The 15,041-nt window shown below is 40.2% G+C and overlaps 1 protein-coding gene across 3 annotated transcripts in view; it reads right to left on the reverse strand.

The window, feature by feature from the left end:
• Positions 1–15,041, reverse strand: part of SLC45A4 (solute carrier family 45 member 4) — a 135,744-nt gene that overhangs the window by 61,436 nt on the left and 59,267 nt on the right. The window lies entirely within an intron of this gene.

Here is a 15,041-nt window from a genome sequence, read left to right on the forward strand (position 1 = left end):
AGGCTAGAGACACCACCCGTGCCCATCCCAGCTCACAATAGTGCATAGCTGAGCAGGGTCCATGCTTCCTGGGCTATAGCATATGCATGGCTAAGCCAGGGTGTCAAAAAAAAAAAAAAAAGGTGCAAAAAAAATGGGTTGTTTGCCACTGATCTCAAGGGAGGGAGGAAACTACATCATTGGAGGTTGAAGCCATGTTCCCATTCCCTCCTGCAACAATGTTTTGGTCCCATGAGGCACTGCAAGCCCATCTCAAACCACCTTGAAGCTAGTTGCACTTCTGTGCGCATCCATGCAAGCACTGCCAGTGAGATTGAACTGACCGACTTAATCGATGTGGTGGTTGGACGTCAACTTGAATTGACAACTTTGCAGTGTAGACATGCCCTCGGTGTACAATGGAGGCAAGACAGTAGTGCCCTAGGGCCTGTGAAGCACTGATGCCCATACTCTGACCATGGAATCTTTGAAGAGTAGTGAGAGCTGGGCCATGCAGACTACCAAGAGATCTCATAGGACACATTACTACCAACAGAACTGCTGCATACAAATTAGCTTTAAAAGGATGGTGCTCCCTTGAGTTATTTTTGAAGTAGCAATGACCCCACTCAAGAGTAATCTAAGCTGTTTACTTGAGCCTGTCAGGGATAGGGATAAAACAGGTTAGCTGCTACCTAATTTATTCAAAAAACTTAGCCAAAACAAGATTTCAATCAATGTTCTTTATAAAGAAAGTTTAAGATTATTCTGCTACTAAAATTATTTGGTGCAAAGGCTAACATGCTAAATTAATAAAAGGGATGCCGTTTTTAATTTTAATAGGATTTACTTGTAAATTCTCAGAAAAAAAGACTCTGCATGCAAAGTAAGTGTTGTAAATTTAAATAGGGGAGCGGGGGGGGGGTGTCTAAAGAAGGATGTGGTAGGAAGTACAGGAGCTGAAAGATTACATACTATAAAAGATTAGACTCTTCATTCAAGTCCTCTCCCCCACTATAAGTGGGGATAGCAACTGTGTCCAGGCCTCCATTTCTTCCTATACCTCACATGAGAATTTTGAGTTAGGCAGGTAAAGTCTTTTTGTAGGAAACTTTGTACTGGAAAGTATTGTTGTTACATCGAAAATGCAGATATCTAGTGTATGTACCTGAGTCTCCTAGCTCATCCAGGCTTGTGGGTTTTATTGGTTTGTAACCACCAGATTCAGGAGACTACCCTTGTCAAGGTTCTTCCCCTCCACTTTGAACTTTAGCGTCCAAAAAGTGGGGACCTGCATGGACTCTAAGCTTAATTCCTAGCTTAGATCTGATAATGCTGCCACTAGCCAAAATAGTGTTTGGCACACTGTTCCCCCAAAACCTTCCCTGGGGAACCCAAGACCCCTTGGGTCTTAAAACAAGGAGAAATAAACCATTCCCTCTCCCAGACTTTCCCCTCCCTGGGTTACCCTGAGAGGCTACATTGTTTTAAGATCCAAGGAGTTTGGATCAAAGAGGAATTAGCCTCCCCCTCACCAATCCCTGGTGAGTTCAGACCCAATCCCCTTGGATCTTAAGGGAAAAAAAATAAAATCAGTCAGGTTCTTAAAAAGGAAAGCTTTTAATAAAAAAGAAAAAAGTAAAAATTCTCTGTAAAAGCAGGATGTAAAATGCTTACAGGGTATTCAGATTCATATAGACTAGAGGGACTTCCCCTCTCCCTAGCCTGAGATTCAAAGTTACAGCAAACAGAGGTAAAAATCCTTCCAGCAAAATACACATTTACAAGTTAAAAAGACATACATAAGACTAATCCGCCTTTTCTAGCTAGTACTTACTATTTTGAAACACAAGAGACTGATTCAGAAAGATTGGAGAAAACCCAGGAGCATGTCTGGTCCCTCTTAGCCCCAAGAGCGAACAAAAACAAACAGCACAAACAAAGACTTCCCTCCACCAAGATTTGAAAGTATCTTGTCCCCCAACTGGTCCTCTGGTCAGGTGTCAGCCAGGTTCACTGAGCTTCTTAACTCTTTGCAGGAAAAAGAGATATTAACCCTTAACTATCTGTTTATGAAAACCCTGCAGAAGGATGAGTCCTCTTCCATTTAACGGAGTCACTGTCAGTTAAGTAACTGATATTACAGGTCACCTCAGCTAAAGTAACTTGCATAACAAAACAGACATGCATTGCTTCTCTTCCTCCCCCAGCAGATGGCTGCATGCTTTAAGAGCAGCAGTTCTCAAACTTTAGCAAGCTGAGGACCTGATTTAAAAATTGTCGTGGGCCCCCCCTAAAAACTCCCCATTCAGCCCCTACTTCACCCCTTCCCCCAAGGTCCCACCCCCACCCCTTTCTGCCCCCTCCCCACTTCTGTTCCCCCCCCCTCCTAGCACTGCCTGCATGCCAGGGAGGAGTTAATCAGTGGGGTTCACAGACCCCCTGGAGTACCCTCATGGGCCCCTTGGGGGTCCACACACCCCAGTTTGAGAAACACTGCATTAAAGGACATAAATTTTTTAAGTAACAGAGTATAACAACTCCTCACTTAAAGTCATCCTGGTTAATGTTGTTCTGTTGCTGATCAATTAGGGAACATGCTTGTTTAAAGTTGTGTAATGCTCCCTTTTAACATCGTTTGGCAGCCACCTGCTTTCTCTACTGCTTGCATGATTTCAGCTATTTAAATCTGAAGTTTCATGGTTGTGTAATTGTAGGGGTCCTGTCCCAAAAAGAAGTTGGGGTCCACAAGGTTATTGTGGGTGCGAGGGGATGTTGTGGTACTGCTACCCTTACTTCTGTACTGCTGCTGGTAACAGCCCTGCCTTTGGAGCAGGGTAGCTGAAGAATGGCAGCTGCTGGCTGGGAGACCAGCTCTGAAGGCAGAGCCGCCACCAGGAGCCGAACAGAAGTATGGATGGCATGGTACGGTATTGCCACCCTTACTTCTGTTCTGCTGCCTGCAGAGCTGGGCCCTCAGTAAGCAGCTGCCACTCTCCAGCTGGCCAGATCCAAGGCAGCAGCGCAGAAGTAAGGGTGGTATGGTATTGCCCAGATAGTCATCACTCTCCAGCCACCCCAACTCTGAAGGCAGTGTAGAAGTAAGGGTGGCAAAACCACAACCCCCCTAAAATAACCTTTTATGACCTCCAGCAACTGTCTTTTGGGTCAGGATCCCCAATTTGAGAAATGCTGGTTTCTCCCATGAAATTTGCATAGTAAGAGCATACAAGAGACCAGATTTCACCATCTGATGTGTTTTTCACAGCAGTGAATTTGGTAGAGCCCTATTTATAGCCTAGGCAGCACAATTACTGCCTACTGTTTACTACAGTGATGAAGTCAGCTTAAACAACAACCACCCCCCCCAACTTAGTCTTTTACAAAACTAGAGTCCATGCCCCCCCACCCATATTTGCCCCAGTAGTATGAACAGAGAGGGCTTTTAGTTTGAAAAAGAGAGCATGCTATCTCCCCTGCGTGTGCACCCTCCCGCCCTGCCATAAGGGGGAAGCTATTGCTGGCCCAGGGTTTTTTATTAAAATGAGGTCATTCCCTCCTACCACCAATTAGCAAGGGTCTCATCGGAGTGGCCCTGTTCCATATAATCTCAGAGAAAAGGAAATGGGAACATTTAGTTAGTGGTCCAGCTCTGAAATTTAAATGTAACTGTATATATACACACACTTTTAATCTGACTGCAGATACAAAACAGGTTAAAATGCTGTCCCACTTATTTGTTAATAAGGTATATGAAAACATCACTGGTAAAGGGTACAATAAGAAATGTATTTAATATGCTTCCATAACAATACTATGTTCTAAAACTTTAGGTCCTAACATTTAATCTGTAGTCCTCAGATGATCAAAAAAATCAAAAATGTTTTGTTCTGAGTACAAGATGACTAGAGGATCCTAAACGTTTGACACTAAGTCATAAATAAGATTTCTACACAAGATGGTTTGTAGCCAAGTTGATATTTCTTTAAAGAAAAAAAGTCTGTAAAAGGAAAATGTGTTCCAGCATCAATTCCACTGACAGCTGCAGTGCATAAAAACTCTGCAGTACCACATAACTGACCCAATTTCAAAATAGCAGTCGATGTATGATGTCTAAGTAATGAAGTCCAAAGAAATAAGATTAAAAGAGCAAAATTCATAATTGTACAGTGCATCCAGAAGCTAGTTTTAAGCCTTTATGAAAGTGATTCTTCATCAAAAAACACTCATTTTTGCCAGGATGACTTGCGTACTCATGTCAGTTTGTAGAATGTTAGTTGTTTCCTAACCTTCCATGAGGAAAGAAATTGAAGACATCTGCCTCCAGGAGTCTTCATCCACTTCTATAGGTGACTTTTTATATCCTCTGCATCACACCCCCAATTCTTGAAGTCAGCAAGGTCTCTTGTAAAAAGTCATCCACACTACTCCTTAAGGTCAGAGGCATAGCTGTTAAATAACCCAAGTCTTGTACTCCTACCCCAGGAGGCAGGCATGCTGCTTCTGCTACTTTCCTGACAGCACAGGCTCAGAGTGAAAAATATGGAAAATCATGATCCCTTCCAAAACAGTGTGGAGCACTACAACCAGGTGACCAGGCTGGCCCAAAGCCTGGGTCATGTTCTCCTGAGAATTTACCCCAGGAACAGAGGAGGCTATGAAGGAAACTGTCACCCTGAGGAATCTGCTCCATCCTCCATAGGAAAAGATATTAATCCCCCACCAGAGCACAAGATTTTAACTACACGAAGTGTAGGCTACTTGGTGGTGACCATCAGATCCTCCATGATGTTTCCTGGCTGTGCTGTTGTGGGAAAGCAGTAATCTCCCCATGAGTCATGCTGCCACTGTTCTCTCCCTCACCTTATTCTACTAGGAAAGGCAGGGAAGGACAGTTAATTAACTTACAATTGCTAATGCAAACAGTTTTAATTATGTAGATTTACCAAAGGGAATCCTGCTAGTAACTGACAGCAGCCTGCCATGTACAGCAACTGTTTCCCTGGTTGGCCCATTTTCTGCCCACACACATTTCTTCATCCCCTAGAGACAGAACTCAACTGTACACAACAGGCAAGGAAGGCTTCCATAGGGGTCACTGGACAGAAGTGTCATTTAAGCAGCACTACTTCCTCTCCTCTGCAAGACGGCCCATTAGGAGCGAACAGGTAGGTAAGCAGGTTCTTTTATCATCCTTGATAGAGTTCTGAAACGTTGCCGGGAAAACTTTAAAAAAAATTCAACAATGTAAAAGATGCTCTGTAACAGCTGTCACTAACAGATTCGATCACATTTTTTCCTTAATAAAGAGGGGGAACAAAGACAAGATAGCAAACCCTGATTAAACTACTTTGGTTTATTGCTAAACACATAATTTCTCATTTCTTAAAAGTCTAGGTACCAGATATGACCACATATAGTTTGAAGTACAATGACTGTTTTGGAAATAAGTAATGTAAAAATTTGGCTGACTGATTAGCTACTTCCACCCACAGTGGTCTTCATTTTGACTACATTCCACAACATAATACTAGTTTGCATTGTATTAACAAAATCCAAAGATAGTGTGTACAAATACCACTTTAAAATGTGTCATTGACTTGGGGGGGGGGGGGGAGAAGAGAATAGGAAAGTGGAAAGGAGATTACAATAGAAATGACCATTGCTGGTCATAGCTAGATAAATCCGTTGGAATTAAAAAAGTTTAAAAAAAGTGTGAAGTATGGACATTCAGAGGGAAAATTAAATTAATGCTCTTCTACAAACCAACAGAAAGGCATAAGCTCCTGTTGACTCATGGCACTGGGGCCTCAAAATAGCAGGTGCTGTCCAATATCAGGATGCGGCTCAAGAGTGTGATTTTGCATAGCCAGGTAATAAACTGTTAAGGGCGTTAACAAAAAAAAAAAAAAAAAAATACCCAGCAACTGTTTAAAACCCATCCACAGGCAGCAACCTGAAAGTTTAGAAAGTAATAGGACTGAGGATGCTCAAGTCAGTGAGCAAAGAATAAGCTGCAAGTGACAAGATTTCTGCTAAAATGGAATTCAACTAATCTAGTTATGGGGTGCTTCTGGGAGTTCAGCAGGTGATAAGGACACAGCACATGTAAACCATATTACTTAAAAAATCCTCTGTCTCTGAATGGGATCCTTCAATAAACAGGGACACAAAAGAAAACCTTCGTAACCACTTAGGATATTGCCAGCTGGACGCATTGGAGCAACCTCAGCCTTGCTACTGCAAAGAGGCAAAGAAGAAGCCACCAAGGTCAATGGGCAATAGCTATTCAACTGCATCCATATAAAAATAGAGCAAATATGGAGCCACAGTAGCTAAGTATTTCACCAAGAGCTTTCAAAGGGTTGCACAGTCTGGGAGAGTTTATACCAACATTGCAATAGTTGATTAATTGCTCTCCAGTATGAGCTATGCTTTCAAGTCATGGAGAATTTTATATTTTGCATAGACTAAAAATACATACCATAGAAAAAGTTCATCAAGTCAAAGATCAACTTGTTCCCTTGCATGTATTACAACACTTTAATAAATACCTGCTATTTATTAAATTATATACTAATTTGCTCTTCAAATTTTACACAGGAATTTTAAAAGTATTGTAATCAGTCTTTTAAATAGTGATTTCTGCTTGTGTAATTCAAGCAGATTAAGTCAGCTTCTCTTTGAGGCTGTTAATATTGCCAATTTTTAAATATGACTTACTCATGGGAAAATTTTCCCATAACAATGCATCTCATCATAGCTTCCCACAAGGTTTTAAACTATGGGGATCAGATTTATTTACAGTAGATGCAGATTTTAAAAAAAAGTTATACATCTTTAACTGTCAAAACATTGTATATTTTGACATGTGGTGTTGACAAATTTCCTTAAATCAAATTGGCAACTTCAAGCAGACTCTTACTTTAACTGTAAATTTTAAATCACTGCAAATATTTGTCTGTGTGCGTGAAACTGGTGTTTTACACATACAGTACTATAATTAGGCTTGGAAGATTAGATTTAATGGAAACATTGCAAAGATTCTTGCAATTTAATTGCAACTGTCTAACCTCAGCTATCCAAAACCAGATCAAGTCCAAATTCTACACAAGTTTAGCTAAAGGGAATTTTCAGTCGTGACATCTGGATAGAGCTTGAATTGTTCCTAGGTTCCTGATATAAAATGGAAATAAAGTTCTCTTGCTTGCCTTCTGTAACAAAAAAAAAGTACATCAAGCTGCCACCATTATTATTCTCCACTGTCAAACACTTATGGATACACCTAGATCTTTATGGATGTGCAGAGAAATTTTACTCTTCTACAATGAAGTCATTTGTTATCAGTGACCCTAGCATGCCATATGCAGGTATTGTACATAGTACAAATGCTAACATTTGTTTAAATGGCTTTAAGCTCAAGTTTTTATCACTCCTAGCTTACATTTAGCTGCTTTCAGCCTGACGTACGATCTGACACAGAAGAATGCTGACAGGTGAATCAGGTTTAGTCTCTTGTAAAGATTCTACATATATGCAAAACTTAGCATAGCTTAAAACAATCAACCACTCAGTGAACCATAGTTTTAAATATGCTAAGGCTAAAACGCCCTATTGTTATTATGAGGTATCCAGTTTGCCATTCACTTTGCAGGCACAATTGCATCAGAGTTTTGCTCTGTAGTTAAGCTTCATAGTAAACCAGAATTCCCGCAGGAGTATCTACTGAACCTATGCCAGCATAGCCACTAGTACAGATGCAGCATAAGCTGACAGAAGGCAGAGTTCTGCTGCATAGGAACCTCACCTTCCCTGAACTATGTTAGTTATGTCCATCATATGGTTCTTCTGGTCCCATCAGAAAGACTTTGAAAATGCTGTTGGAGCAGTAGAACTCTTGCTTCTTGGAAAACACAGCCAGGACAGGACGATTTATTTACTCCCTCCCCCTGCCACAGTATTCTATTACCTCTTGTTTTTGAGCTCTCTCCCATTCTATTAATCTTAGGCTTGCAGGATCAGTGTTATTTTACTATTTAATGCACATCCAGACTGCTTGCAGGTTCTTGGTGTTTTTCTCCACCAGATTAAAAACAAAAAAAACCCACAAAACACCCACCACAAATTGATATCCTGAAGGCTAGATTACTTGTCCATACCCTTGTTACCTCTTGCCTTGTATTACTGCAATCTCCTCTCAATACCCACAACAATCCCTTCTAATCTAACCAAATCACCACAACTAAGTGAGTTTCCTTGCCTGCTCAGACCACATCCATCCCATCTTTGACTTGTTCTGCTGGCTGCCACTTGTCTATAGTATTGCCTTTTAGTGCTGACCTGACCTCTAGCTGTCTGTTATTCCCCATACCTTATTTGGTCCATTTGCAATTAGCCTTATCACCCACTTTGTCCCTTCTCACACTCATGTCTTCTTCCATTTTTCCCCTTATGCACAGCAAATTTCCTAGTTTGTCAGAACCTTAAAATCTTGTGATTAGCAGGGGCTTGAATGAATAAGTTGAAAGTCTAAGGCAATTCCTTCCTCTCTCCACAATGCATCTTCTGAACTGTGAAATCCCTAGGGCAGGGCTGCCTTGCACAACACTAAGACACATATGTAAACTCCAACAACATATGCCTGAAGATCCTGTAGCATTACACTTTAATTAGTACTCATATATTTAAAAATATTGCTGAGGCTCTGGGTTATAAGTGTTTCACTCTTAGGAATTCAGTCTTAACTGTTGAAAAGTTTACGCTGGAAAAATGTTTGCAAGATTCCTTAACCCCAGCTGAAGTATAAAAACTATTAACTACTATAACCACTGGGGAAGAGAAATGACCATAAGGATTATGCACATTCTAAACTTCAGTTTTGTTGTCATAAGCCAGAGAAAGAATGGGAGGAAACACTTATGAGACACGTTTTGACAGATGATGGAAAAGCTCATTTTTAAATGAAAAAGTCTATCCTTCTGGACTAAGTTTTATTTTGGCAAGCCTATTCAGGAAGAACAGTCATCCTCACATTCATTTCAGTGACAGCACTACTTTACTGTGATAAACATGTTACAGGACTTGCATAACAACTGCCAAAATAGGTGGCAATAAATGTAATCAGAACTGAGTGTGCCTTCAAACATAACCATACATGATGCAATATATGCTTGCTTGTATACATTACACAGGCAGGAAGTCTGTACAACATGTATACATACAGGAATAAAAATGTGTTTAAGTGCTGCTGTAGCTATATTTTAACCATTATTCCTTTTCTTTTGTCATAAGCTCAAGTGGAGAGCACCAGGTCACTTTATTTTCTTCCACCACCCTCTCAATTTGTCTATTGAAATAAAAGCTAAACAATGTTATTTCTTCCTCTTCATAGCTGGTCCTAAATTATGTTGCTTTGCAGCTGTTTGTTTTCACCACAGATATCTGAATCTCGCTGGTGGCTGAAGCATTTCCTATATGTAATGTGTTTTGGCATAAACTACTACTACTTGATAAATATGCAGAGGTCATGCTGGAAGGCAATACTTGATCCACACCAAATCTTTTCTGGAAGGAGGGCAGGAAGGTTAATGAAGCAAGGAAATAAAGTTAAATAGGAAGGACTCACTTAGGGCAGGACCCATCTTTTTATTATGTGTTTGTACAGCACTGAGCACAACAAGATCCTGGCCCACGATTATCAGCATTACATAGCACTTAATAGTTCAACCAATAAATATGATAAAACTTGTAAAAAAAATAAGGCACAGGAAATCATACTAGCAGTGATCTTGGGTCTTGAATTAGAGACAGGAAAACTCAGAGCAAAAAATTTCAACTAGGCCATTCTGTACTTAAATAGAAATAAATGACAATACCTAATCTGAACGGATACTTGTCAGGGAAGATATAGAAGTGTTGTGACAACAGGCAAGGGAAAGTCAATCTTTGTCCTTGATGTTTTCCCTAATGGTAGTTATTGGTAGGATTAGGGAGTAGTGTATTTTTACATAGTGAAATGGTGTTTTAAGTATTGCAAGATGGATAATTAGCATAACTTAGTCAGAATGAAGGTGACACTACCATGGAAACCCCAACTCTCTAATTACATTCTCCAAAATAGAAGCAAAGTGAGTCAGTAAATCTAGCCTCATCTTCTAGTGAAGTTGCCTTTTGTGGAGGCTGCAAAAAAAAAAAAAAAAGTTACCATAACTATTTTAGCCAGGAGTTAATATAAGACAATTAGACTACAGTAACTTTAAACCACAAAGTAAAATGGAAACAAGCATCTACCTTGTCAGAGCTCAGTAGAGCAGTATGCCTCTGCATTAATAGCCCAATTACACATTTTTTCCTACAAGTTTTGGTGCTCATAGTAAATTGTAAATGGTACCTTAAGTCTTCAGACAATCAAGAAACCTTATCCATATGCATAGAACAGTTACTTGTTAAAACTGAATAAGCCACAATCAAAGGCAGCAGCAGGAGTCACAAAACCTGTGCTGAAGATGACAGTTTGACATTTAAATTCCGTGTTTATATTTAATTTCCAGGCCAACGGGGGCTGCAGGAAGCAGCATGGGCCAAGGGACGTGCTGGCTGCCACTTCCCGCAGCCCCCATTGGCCTGGAATGAGGGACTGCGGCCACGAGGAGCTGCAATTTGCCAAACGTGCGGAGGCTGCAGGTAAACAAACCGTTCTGGCCTGCCAGCAAATTTCCCTGATGGGCTGCGTGTGAAAGGTTGACGATTGCTGCCATAACACACAATGGTATTAATATGGTGTTAATTCCTATAGTTTTGGGGGAAAACATTCTGATGTTTCCTTTATCATTAGAACTATCAACCTTCCTTATTTTGAGACCAACTCTTGAGAACCTATACTGCAATTTTAATCCTTGCCCTATGGAGCCACTTTAAAAATAAATAGAGTAGCTAATGGTGCCAAGACTCCACATGAAATTGTGTGCAAGCCAAATTTGCATTTTGCTGTTTTCCCTTTAACAGATTCACCAAGATGGTGGGATTGGGCTCCAAAAATTCTGTAGCTGTGGCCAGTTCAGAGCAATCTTCAAAAACAATAAAGTTAGTTCAATATCAAAAGTTTTGAAGTTGTGATTTTGTGAATTAGCCAGTATATTTGACATTGACTTTTTTACCATGCAAGCTCTTATTTATCCTTACTGGGTTATATTTGTGCTGTGCATCAGAAGTATGAAGCTTTATGATAAGTGTTTTGATATATCAGTGCCAGAAAAGGATGTTCTGGAACAGAATGATTAAAGAGTTGTTACCAGGACCAGATGATGTTCACTCCAGACAGGGGCGGCTCCAGGCACTAGCACACCAAGCGTGTGCTTGGGGCGGCATGCCGGCTGCCTACGGCGGCATGCCTGCGGAGGGTCCGCTGGTCTTGCAGCTTCGGCAGACCTCCCACAGGCAAGCCATCGAAGGCAGCCTGCCTGCCGTGCTTGGGGTGGCAAAATATCTAGAGCTGCCCGACTCCAGAGTTCTGAAGGAACTCAAAGAAATAGCAGAATTACATACTGGAGTATGTAACCTATTGCTTAAAATCGGCCTCTATACCAGATGACTGGAGAATAGCTAATGTAATACTGGATTTTTTTTAAAAAAAAAGGTTCCAGAGGCAATCCTAGTAATTACAAGCCAGTAAGCCAAACTTCAGTACCAGACAAATTGCTTGACTATAGTGAAGACCAGAATTAGACACATATTAAACAACATGTTGGGAAGAGACAAAGCTTTTGTAAATGGAAATCATGCCTCAGTCTATTAGAATTCTGTGACAGTATCAACAAGCATGTGGACAAAGGTGATCTAGTAGATCTAACATACTTGGACTTTCTGAAAAGCTCTGACAAGGTTCCATACTAAAGGTTCTTAAGCAAAGTAAACTATCATGAGATAACAGGGAAGATCCTCTCATGGAACAGTAACTTGTCAAGATATAGGAAACTAAAGGATAGGAACAAAGGGTCAATTTTCACAGCAGAGAGCAGTAAACAACAGGGTTCCCCAAGAATCTGTACTGGCACCAGTACTGCTCAGCATTCATAAGTTATCTAGAAATGGAGGTAAACAGTGAGGTGGCAAGTTGGCAGGCAATTACTCAAGATAGTTAAGTCCAAAACTGACTGACGAGTTACAAAAGGATCTCTCTAAATTGGATGACTGGGCAACAAAATGGCAGATGAAATTCAATGTTGATAAATGCAAAGTAATGCACATTGAAAAACAACTCCAACTATACAGACAAAATGCTGTCAGTGCCCCACGATGTCAGTTAAAAGTAGCAGAAGTGCTCCTAGTGAGGATGTGCACTGCTGACATGAGGTTAATGTGGACATAAGAAATTGATTTAATTACCGCAGTGGCTGTACATTGACATAACTTAAGTCCACTTAATTTTGTGGAGTAGATTTGCCCTTAGAAAAGATGACTAAATTGGGATATGATAGAAGTCTAAGATCATGAATGGGGTAAATATTTCCCTTTTACATAACACAAGAACCAGGGACCACTCTGTGAAATAGGTGGGTTTAAGACAAGTCAAAAAACTACTTCATGGAATAGTCCACCTGTGGAACTCTTGGCCTTCACAACATCCCTCTGGCAATAAGAGTATAATTTGTTTCAAATGAATTAGATGGGTCCCTCAATGGCTATTAGCCAAGATAGTCAGGGATGCAAACTCCTGCTCTGGGTGTCCCCGAATCTCTGACTGCCAGAAGTGAGGAATGGATCACTTTACAATTGCCCTGTTCTGTTCATCCTCACTGAAGCATCTGGCACTGGCATGGTTGGAAGACAAAATTAGAAGTGTGGCTCTCCTTCCCACAAGCATTAAGGAACCATCTTGCTGGTTATTTTTCAAGTTGCCAACTACGCTACATTCTACTCAGAAACAGATGCAATACTAAAAAGCTTGAACACACAAGCCCAAAAGATAAAACAGATTCTTACACTTTTATTACAAGGCACCTCTACTCCGACAGCGTTCAAACCTGAAATACTCAGCTGCTGCTGAGGAGAATAAGGTTTGGCTGAATGTTTCAAAGTACCATCATAACAGAAGGAAGTGTTGACAGCTAGAGTGCTACTTAAACTGACCTAAGCAGTAGGATGCCAGTGTATTTAGAAAAACTGGTTATGACTTACAACTGTTCTGCAAAGGAAATTGTATTTAAGTATGACATGCTTGTCAATCTGTATTTAAAAAAAAGTTAGAAAAAATGAGGTGTATCAAGTCATTTTATTTATTTGCTCTAATAAAGAGAACTATAGAGAATGGGTTGTTTATATTGGGAACTAATCTGTTCTTGTCTGTGTACTGGATCTCAAATAAAGCTATAGCTCATGCCTACAGATGTGGAGCAGTATAGAGATCTGTCACGTATATTTGAGAGTTTTGTCCTTGCTACAGTTTGACAGAAAACACCTGAGAAATCTACACAGACATGAGTATTTCAGCAGCAATGCTTGTACTAAGCAGAACCAGGGCAGAATCAAAGGGTCAAAACACAGCACCATACATGAGTGTCAATACTGCATTCAACATGATCTACATGGACAAAGTGTCTATCTTGAGTTTACAATTAATTCAGCAAGTAATACAGCCTCTTTTCTTTTAAAGCTGTAAGGCATCCAGTATTTGGAGGTAATTAGAAGGCCTGATGAAAATAGTGTTTGAAAGATGGGTCAGAAGATGGTAATGAGATGAAATTGTAAAGGGTATGAAGACAGGGAAGAATAAAGGGAATTGTTACAAGATGAGAGCAAAAAAAATAATAATAATAGATGGAGCAGAATAGTAGGAGTTCCTATAAAAGGTGCTGGTGGTGTGGAAGGCAAAGGAATTTGATGACTGGCACAGAAGGAAAAACTAGCAGCAGATTTCTGGTTTGGAGGAGGTTGCGGGGGGAAGGAGAAGGGAGGTAAATGTTCCTACAGTTGAAGGACAGGCCACAGTGGGTTTTAGCAAGAGATGGATAAATTCATGGATTAAGCAAAAAGGTCTAGTTACTATGAAATTGACCCAGCTTTTTTTTTTTTTTTTTTAAAGCCGTTCCAATATCCTTCCCCTTCCTCTACTTTCATATTTAAAAATTCAAGTGAGTCACTCAACTAATAAACTAACTATTTTAGCTGGGTTTTAATGTCAGAGTACTTCGTCAACGCATACACAAACTCAGACTTTAAGGTCAGAAGGGACCATTATGATCATCTAGTCTGACCTCCTGCACAATGTAGGCCACAGAATCTCACCCACCCACTCCTGTAACAAACCATACATCTACACTTGCTAACCAAGTAGATTACACCGTAGATATTTAATGAACTACATATACAACATCTGCCTGGTCACCAGGCCTCATTCTCACTCCACTCTAAGCTCCTGCCAACAAAACTCACGTGGATAAAATCTTTAAAAGGACCCAAACAATTGATCTGCTGACAAAAAAGCTGAATGAAAGGTTGGGAGTTCAGAACACAATGCAACTATTGCTGTAAATAATGTCCCAGTTTATCAATGTAACAATGACTTTCATTCAAAAGATTAATAAACTGTTTGAATTAAGCCAGGACTGTAGATTTCAAGATATTTTACAGGATAAACATTTGTTTGGCAGTATAGCTAGTCAGGAAGCGAAGATTGCTAAAGCTGCAGTTTTTAAGTGGGAAATGAAGTGAACGGTGCAGTTGTCTTGATAACCTACAAACCCTTCCAGACTATTCTGATATTATTTCAGGATACTGCAGTTTGGTAGGACTGGTTTCATACCAAGAACAAAACAAGTATTAAGAACTCATGTGAACTACATTATATAGCAACCCTGTGCCCTCTGCTCCAACTCTACTGTAGTTAGCTTCAATAGCTGTAAAATAGCATATGCTGAGAACACAGGACATTTCTATATTTATGAAAAATATGTATGACACCCCTCCACCACTTCTGTATTGCTATTTCTGTCCAGGGCCTAAGCTGGTATAAATAAGCTATCAAGACCTGTCAACGTGACTACAATTACTTTGGAGATACAATG

This window comes from Gopherus flavomarginatus, chromosome 2 (assembly GCF_025201925.1).
Source record: "Gopherus flavomarginatus isolate rGopFla2 chromosome 2, rGopFla2.mat.asm, whole genome shotgun sequence".
Lineage (NCBI taxonomy): Eukaryota > Metazoa > Chordata > Testudines > Testudinidae > Gopherus > Gopherus flavomarginatus.